At 43.5% G+C, this 7669-nt stretch overlaps 1 long non-coding RNA gene across 1 annotated transcript; it reads right to left on the bottom strand.

Annotated features, from left to right (window-relative positions):
• Nucleotides 1-222: 222 nt before the first annotated feature.
• Nucleotides 223-7289, bottom strand: LOC131381169 (uncharacterized). Its single transcript, XR_009209705.1, has 4 exons — nucleotides 7024-7289; nucleotides 5803-5919; nucleotides 4295-4460; nucleotides 223-506 (listed from the first exon to the last, which is right to left on the bottom strand). It is a non-coding gene; the product is annotated as an uncharacterized LOC131381169 (long non-coding RNA).
• Nucleotides 7290-7669: the final 380 nt, after the last annotated feature.

Below are 7669 nucleotides of genomic sequence, written 5' to 3'. Positions count from 1 at the left end.
GAAATCATCACATTCAGATGCACATCACTTTAGGTGAATCTAGTCCGAATTTCTCCTTGCCTTTTGTCACCATTTTCATGTTACTTTCCCCCCTTCATTTTCTGATAATGTCCTTAAACTTGGAGTCTTTTCTGTTTACCCCAATCTCTACTTCTATGATCAGTTATCATTTACCTTAACAGAGGCTGGTGAATTTGGTAGCAACCAGAATAATTACTCCTTTAATACTAATTTCCATACAATGCATTTTTGTCAAATGAAAAGAGGAGACAGCATGGCCATACTTGCAACCAGATGCAGACATGAGGCAGTTTATGTATAAGGACTTCCTTGATAAGTGTGGGTCAAATATACATAAAAACTTGCAGATGAGAGATGACCAAAGGCACGGAACATCTCAGGTAAAGCACATGCGCAGTATGTGGACCTGCAGCCTCTGCCCCCTGCAGGTTCTGTGGAATCCTGGAGCTATACAGTAAATATGGTATGCTCCCTCACTGTGCAACCTGGAGAAAGACAGAAGCAAGTGTAAACGTGGTTCTGAGTTTCCTGAATAAACACTGACGATTAGGACCTCAGTGAGAGTCTTGACTTGGTATAACTAGATATGGCTGTGTTAGGCTTATTTGCCTAATGATACATTGAAAGAATAGATCCATCCGTTCTTTAGAGTCAACAAGGACTGTCTAGCAACTTCCGGAAACTCTTGGGCTCCCCAAGTAAAGCCACTTAATGCCACTCCCTATCACTGCACTTTGTGGATATCTATACCCTCTTTGCTAATAGGGTGCTGTTGTAGGTAGCCTTGAGCACCACCCCTTATTTATCTTAAGGACAATGCAATGCTAAATCAGTTGACAGCCGTCTCCAAATACTGTGCAAAGATGGTTAAATATAATAGCACATCATCAAGCAAACATTTATTAAGTGTCTACTGCATATATGGTGCTGCACTTGAAGTCCAGAAAAGGGTATTGACAATCTGTCAGTTGGCCAATTATTCCGCAAGTGTTTATTGAACACCTCCTCTCTGCCAGGCATTAGGGATCTTGTGATGAAAAAAAAAAAAAAAAGGAATCTACTGGCAGTATAGCTTGTGCAATACAAGAATACTTATATGTCACATCCATGTCCAGGCTGCTTGATCCCTCTAGCTTTAGGAAAGTCTATATAGATGGGATTAAATCCAGGACCCACGTCTCCTAATCAAAGTGACTTTCTCTGGCAACCAATGTCACCTTCTTGGAGGACCTTATTGTCATAGCCTCAACACTTCTCTTCCTTCTCTCCTTACCTTGTAGCATCCCTGAGAGAGGAAGATAAATTACACTCTCATCTTAGACACAGAGGAAATGGGACAGAAAAATATGAAATAGATTTGCTCAAATCACATAGAAGGACAGAGGCCAAACCAGAATTTAGGTTCCATGAGCTGCATTATATGGGACCTCTTGAAAAATGGTTTTCAACCAACACAGAGTAACAGCAAACAATGCTCTCCAAGTTCTGCCATCTAAGTGATGTTAGATAAATAACAATTATGTGGGAAGGAAAGTGAAGGACAAACAGGTTAACCAGACAGAGTTAACTTGATGGATTAATCCATACAGAATACTTCATAGAAATGGCTTGAGTTCATTCAAAGAACCCAGGGGTAAAAAGAGTTTGAGTTAAACTACAGGGAAGGTGGCAAAGCCTGCATCCAACAAAATACCTCCAGTGAGAGCCTGAGACCTGTCCATCATTTTTTCAGACCAATAGTGCTGGTCAATGTTTTCCAGATCAAAACATGATCAGCAACATGAATTAATTCATACCTTAAAACCTGTTGTTCGGCACCTTGCTGCTCTCTCCCTGGATTGACTGAGTATAAAAACCAGCTCCAGCTTGAAAAGTTAAATGTGCATAACAATCATTTCTGAGAACTGTTTTTTGTAAATGGGTGATGGAAGTCACGTGTGTACAAACTGACACGTTTCCTTGCAACTGAACTGTTTCTATGGCTCAAGAGGTTCAGAGCTGGTGCACGGATGTGCCCTTGCTGCCTCCAGCCTCCTCTGCCCTGTCCAGCTGCCAGGACTGCTTGGACAGACACTGGAAAGTACACGGTGTTTTCTGCCCTTCAGCCCTCCCTGATGACCATGCTGTCCCTCGCCTTTCAAAACAGGACCCTGCTGTTCCTTAGGTAGAAACCTCACGGTCCCCAGCACGTTGGAAGTTCTCACGTGCAGATCATTGTGCTGAGTGTACTTGCATGCATTTTCCCTTTAACGTGGAATGTTTAACTATTTGATCCGGATTGCCCAGGAGATGCAGTAATGTGATCGGCAGGACCACGTAGGTTTCCTGGAGGACAATTGTTTTAAGAAAGAGTTAAAAAAAAAGAAAAAAAAAAAAAAAAAAAAAACCAGAGCAGAAATGGGCTGCCCTGAGCAGATCTGCCAGAAACCCTGGAAAGGTTTACCAGACTGCTTGTTGCTAAAAGTATGTCTAATGTTTACCGATAAACATGTTTACAAGCCTAGGAACAACTTCTGAGAAAGAATCAAGCAATATAAAATGAAACCTAGTTTTTTAAAACACTCAAATTGCCTTTCATTTGAATGGCCAAGCAGTGGCTTTCTAAGGAGAATAGAAGATGACACATAGAGTGTGTTTTTGAGGGCGCTGGAAAGAAGATGCCTCTCCTTCCAAAACAATCATATCCCTCTTCCTCCATCCCCATCCTGCCAAGGCACCTGCAATTCCAGCCTTAAAAATATAGTTCCTCTAAGTTTCACCTTTTTAGGCTTCTCTTTTAACATATATGTTAAAACACATATATGTGGGGCACCCCCCCCAACAACTGACCCCTAAGATCTTACTGGTCATGACTTCTCCAGCTTGCTTTCAGCCCCAGTTCCATAAGGGAGCTCTGGGTATTTGGAATGGGGCCGTGGATAGCATGACCTGGGAGGAAAAGTGAGTAATGAGAGACAAGGAGACCCAGAAAGGGGATGAGGAAGGCTGAAACACCCTTCCTGGCTCCCTCTAGGGCAGCCCCATGCTAAGTTAGGCACGAATCGGCAAAAGTAGCTTGAAAAAATCCCTTTTATAAGAATAAGGCACACAGCCTTATTTCTACATGAAGTCTTTGGATGTTTGATTCTGACGACTCTTCTGAATTTCTCTAAGTTATTATTATAAGGCAGCATAAACTTGAAGAAGGTGTTTGGATGATGTCTATGTCCCGTGTGTGCACACACGTGCATAAGCACTCGCATGCTTGTGCAACTGCTCCCTCTGAGGTGAGGTTGACTTCCCTATAGCCTCTGAAATAAATTGAGACCAAGTTTTGCAACAGTTAATTTACTATAAATAAATACTCTAAGCAACGTGAGTAACTTACCAGACTCTTCACCATAAATGTCCTGCATGAAAATTGAGCCCTGTTTGACACCTCAGCTATTTTAAAGATACACATACAAATTCCTCAGCTCTGCTAATCTGTAAAGGCTCAAATGTCCTTGCTTTTAGGCTCTGTGGGCTCTCCTGACAAGGAAGGTTGGTGTCAGGGAATCAAGAGGGGGAGCTAAATGTCAAGAGATTATTATTTCTAGTGGTCACCTTGTTAGACATTTATATTAAAATCCTGAAGAAAATAACACATACGTGCAGAATATTTACAACAATGGGAATAACTACAGTGGCTACGGAGAAATTAGCCCATTTCTTTTCAAAGCATCTAGCTGTGACGTTTTAGAGCGTGGGCCCAAAGTAAACCAAAAACATACTAGATTAATCTCTCTGTAGAGCACTGAACAAAAAGGCTAGGTTTCATTCTATAAACAAATTGGCTAGCAGACACAGATGAAAATTTTATATAAGTGACACCCCTTATGCAACTCCTTGATAGAATTTATAGATCTTATGCAAATCTTTCATCCTCTCTCTCACACCCCATCCCCACAAAGATCCAAATATGTAAGCCATTAAGAAGAGATTCATAGATATGTTTTGGAATGAATTAAAGCTGGCTCATAATGTACAATCCCCTTGAGTAGAATATGAGGCTCAAGGGAAACCATTATTTCTGCCTCTGTCAAGTGCAGAATAATTGAATATTTTCAGATCCAAATTCCAAAAGGTTAGTCCTTAGGTAAATTAAATGTCAATTAATAAAATGGTGAAATTTTTATTTTTATGCAGATACTGTAGTTGCGGGAGTATGAGGAGAGAAAAATCTCTAAGAAATCTGAGCAAAATAAGAAGCCTGAATCACAGATGTTTATGAATGATAATCCTGGACTCTTACCCCACAGGGTGTCCATCCTGAAGGCTTGCCTGATTAGCTGGAGCTGGGGTATGTGAGGTTGTGTGCTCTATTTCCTTACACCATTTTCACTGTGACAAGCAGCATTGTGGGGTGTTCAGTGTTGAGGGTGGGTGTATCTCAGCTTGAATTAGTGAGAGCGCTTCGCCTGAAGGTATGGAATGGAGACAGGAAGTTACAATGTACGTATCCAAACGTCACTAAGAAGGCTTTATTGCATTCCTTACTTAACATTTTGTACTTTGTATATAGGCAAACAATTTTATTAACTTCCCCTTTCTCTCTCTCTCTCTTTTCCCCCAATTAAACTTTGTGTGGCTGGTTAGCTGGTCAGAATTATAGTTCTTGATTTAACCTTAGAGAAATGGAGAAACAGAGAGGTTAAATGATTTGTTCAAGGTCACCAACAGCAGAGCTGGATTTAGAAATGACTGCTTCTTGATTATCTGGGCACTGAGCCAGTCTGCCTTTCCTTGCTTTAGCTTAATTGTCAAATACCTTTATTTGGATTAGTTTTTCTTTCAGGTTTCTGTCTGCACACAAAGTGTACATGGATTTTGTACCTCAGCCCCATTGCTGAAAGCAGCAGCTTGCTATTTCTGGCAGGCAATTCCATCCTCCTCTGGAACAAAGCCCCATCAGGTCCCAGACCTGGCTTTGTAAGCTGGTCCCAGGTGCTGTGTGGGGGATGGATGTGTGCGTATGTGTGTGTGTGTGTGTGTGTGTGTGTGTGTGTGTGTGTGTTATTTGTGCGTATAAAGATAATCTTGAGAGCCCAAATGGGTTCAGGACCCCTGTGAGGGCAGCATCTTTGCATCTAATCCTATCCACAGGAGCTAAAGTCACAGCAGCTCAGATAAGGGTCACGTTCCAAGCTCTTACATACTGCCCTGCCCTTGTCCCTGCAGAGGCCCCATAGGGTATCTTCAAAGGGGAGCCTTTGGCTGACAAGGTGACTTGTCACCTGCTGCATTTGGGCCTACTCAGCAGAAAGTGCCTTCCCAAGGTGGCACAAAGGGCATAACCCTTTGGACGCAGTGACTCATCTGTAATCTCTAGCTGGCTGGGCATTTAAACCAAACCCACTTTATAAGACCAAAGTGTGTGTAGTGGGAGGTCAGTCTGGGGGCGGAGACTATTCAGGTCAATGGGAGCGATGGGACCGGAGCCTAACCACACATTCTGTCCCCCTGACCTTCTCCAGCAGCCCTAGATGCTCTCTCATAATCTTCAAGCCTTTGGCTCATCTTTTCTCACTGCCCTTTTCAGCCACCATTTTAATCATCTGCCTTGTGGCTTTTCATTCCTGCTGCCCAGTGTCACTCAACCCCTTCTCTTTCCCCAGCCTCCTGAGCCAGGGCCAAAGGTTGTTTAAGGTCCCCGAAAATTAACTTCAGTCTCCTACAAGGTGAACTGTTGCTTTCTGATGAAGCCTCACGGCCCCGATGAGCCTGTGAAAATATTCCACACAAAAATAGCCCAGTGCTTACCGTGAGAGACACAAGAGTTTCGGTGCACTCAGTCCCAGATGGATCCCTCTAGTTTTCTCCCTGCTTACAAGATGCATTCACTCATTTCCAGAGCTGTCCAGTTCTTTCAGGTGATTCCTAGGTCATTTTGATAATGTCTCTTAACTCAGCACAGTTAGGTTTGTAACATCTACTGAAGGCTACAGACTGGCTCTCTCCTGCTTGCTCACACCAGATGGGGTGAGACAGGACAGTGAGGAAAGGAGAAAGGGCTCTCTGCTGAAAGGATGTATGTTGCCCTGAGTAGTAGGATGCACAACTCCCTGCTTCTTCCTCCAAAGCTCTGTCATTTAAGGGCCAGCCTTAGGAGCCTGGTATCAGTGAATATTGAATGGAACCTCAAGGCCACCCTGAGGTGAGCTCAAACTCTTGGGGGTACCTGCTGTTCGGACTCAGTCTCCAAACAGTTCTCCAAACACAAAATAACCCTAAGGTGGGTCCCTGAGCAGCTCTCCTAGGTTGACCTTGATCGTTCCTAAGCTTCAGAACCAACCCACCAAGAAGAAAATCATAGAGCCAGCAATCAGCATCACTCTGTTGGAGGTTTTCCAAGTGTCTTGTCTGGGCTATTTTCAGGACTATCCACTGATGGAGGGCACTGTCTCCTTGATCAGTCACAAGGTTAAGGGCTACATAAGTTACTTTGGGATATTCTATTTCCTGGTCCAACACATCCACTCACTCATTCATTCATTTATTCGTTTCTTGTGGATGGATTGGAGCTGCCCATGGTCAGATTGCTACGTTAAGTGAGGTACAGAAACTCTAATGCACGAACAAGAGGCTTTTTTGGGAGAAAAGATATAGACATAAAAACTTACCAAATGAGGTGGGAAATAATAAGTATCTAAAGTGAATAATAATAATAAACAATAGCCAACCTTTATATAGCACCTATTACATACCTGGCACATTGTGTGTGTATGTGTGTGTATTTGTTTTATTGGGAAAAAATACACATAACCTTTTAGCACCTTAACCATTTTTAAGTGTGCAGTTCAGTGACATTAAGTACATTCACCTTGTGGTGCAACCATCACCATTATCCATTTCCAAAACTTTTTATCTTCCCAAACTGAAACTCTGCGCCCATTTAACAATAATCCCTGTTTCCTTCTTCCCCCGGGACCCTTGCAAGCTCCTTTCTATTTCTCTATGAATTTGACGACCCCAGAAACTTACATAAGTGGACTGGTACAATATTTGTCCTTTTGTGAAGTCGAAAGCACTTTGTATGTATTAACTCATTTAATCATAGTAATGGTCCTATGAGGTAAGTGAAATAATTACCCCCCCTCTTACAGATGAGGAAATTAAAATAAATACAGAGAGGTTAAACAAGAAGTAGAAATTAAATATTCAGAGGGATCAGAGAAAGGAAAAGATCTCCCTTAATTTGGTTCTCTGCCCCCAGGAGTCCATGAACCAATTAAAAGGAAGCAAACAGTCCCCTTGTTGGAGGCGCCGCCACCTTGCAAGTCCATCTCGGTTTCTATACAAGGGCCGCGCAACTGGAGAGGGCCCTTCTGCAGGAGAGAAGAGGGAATGTGCTGAATGAGTTAAAGTGCCCTTTGTCCACCCCGCCAGCACTCGGCGGGCGCAGGCTGAGCTGGTGACCCGGGCAGGACCGGAGCCAAAGGATTAATCCATCACAATGAGACGTTCTATTCTGGGCAGGCGGCGCGAGCAGATGCTGGGCGCCGGCGGAGGCAGCGTGCAGGGCTGGCGCTCACGCAGGCCGCCCGCACCCTGCGCTCCACCCCACCCTGCTCCCTAATGAGGAGAGAGGAGCTGAACCCAGGCAGCCGCTCCCTGTTGACGCCTTAGG

Source organism: Hylobates moloch, unplaced genomic scaffold (genome assembly GCF_009828535.3).
Source record: "Hylobates moloch isolate HMO894 unplaced genomic scaffold, HMol_V3 SCAFFOLD_14, whole genome shotgun sequence".
Lineage (NCBI taxonomy): Eukaryota > Metazoa > Chordata > Mammalia > Primates > Hylobatidae > Hylobates > Hylobates moloch.
This window is presented reverse-complemented; position numbering and strand designations above follow the sequence as displayed.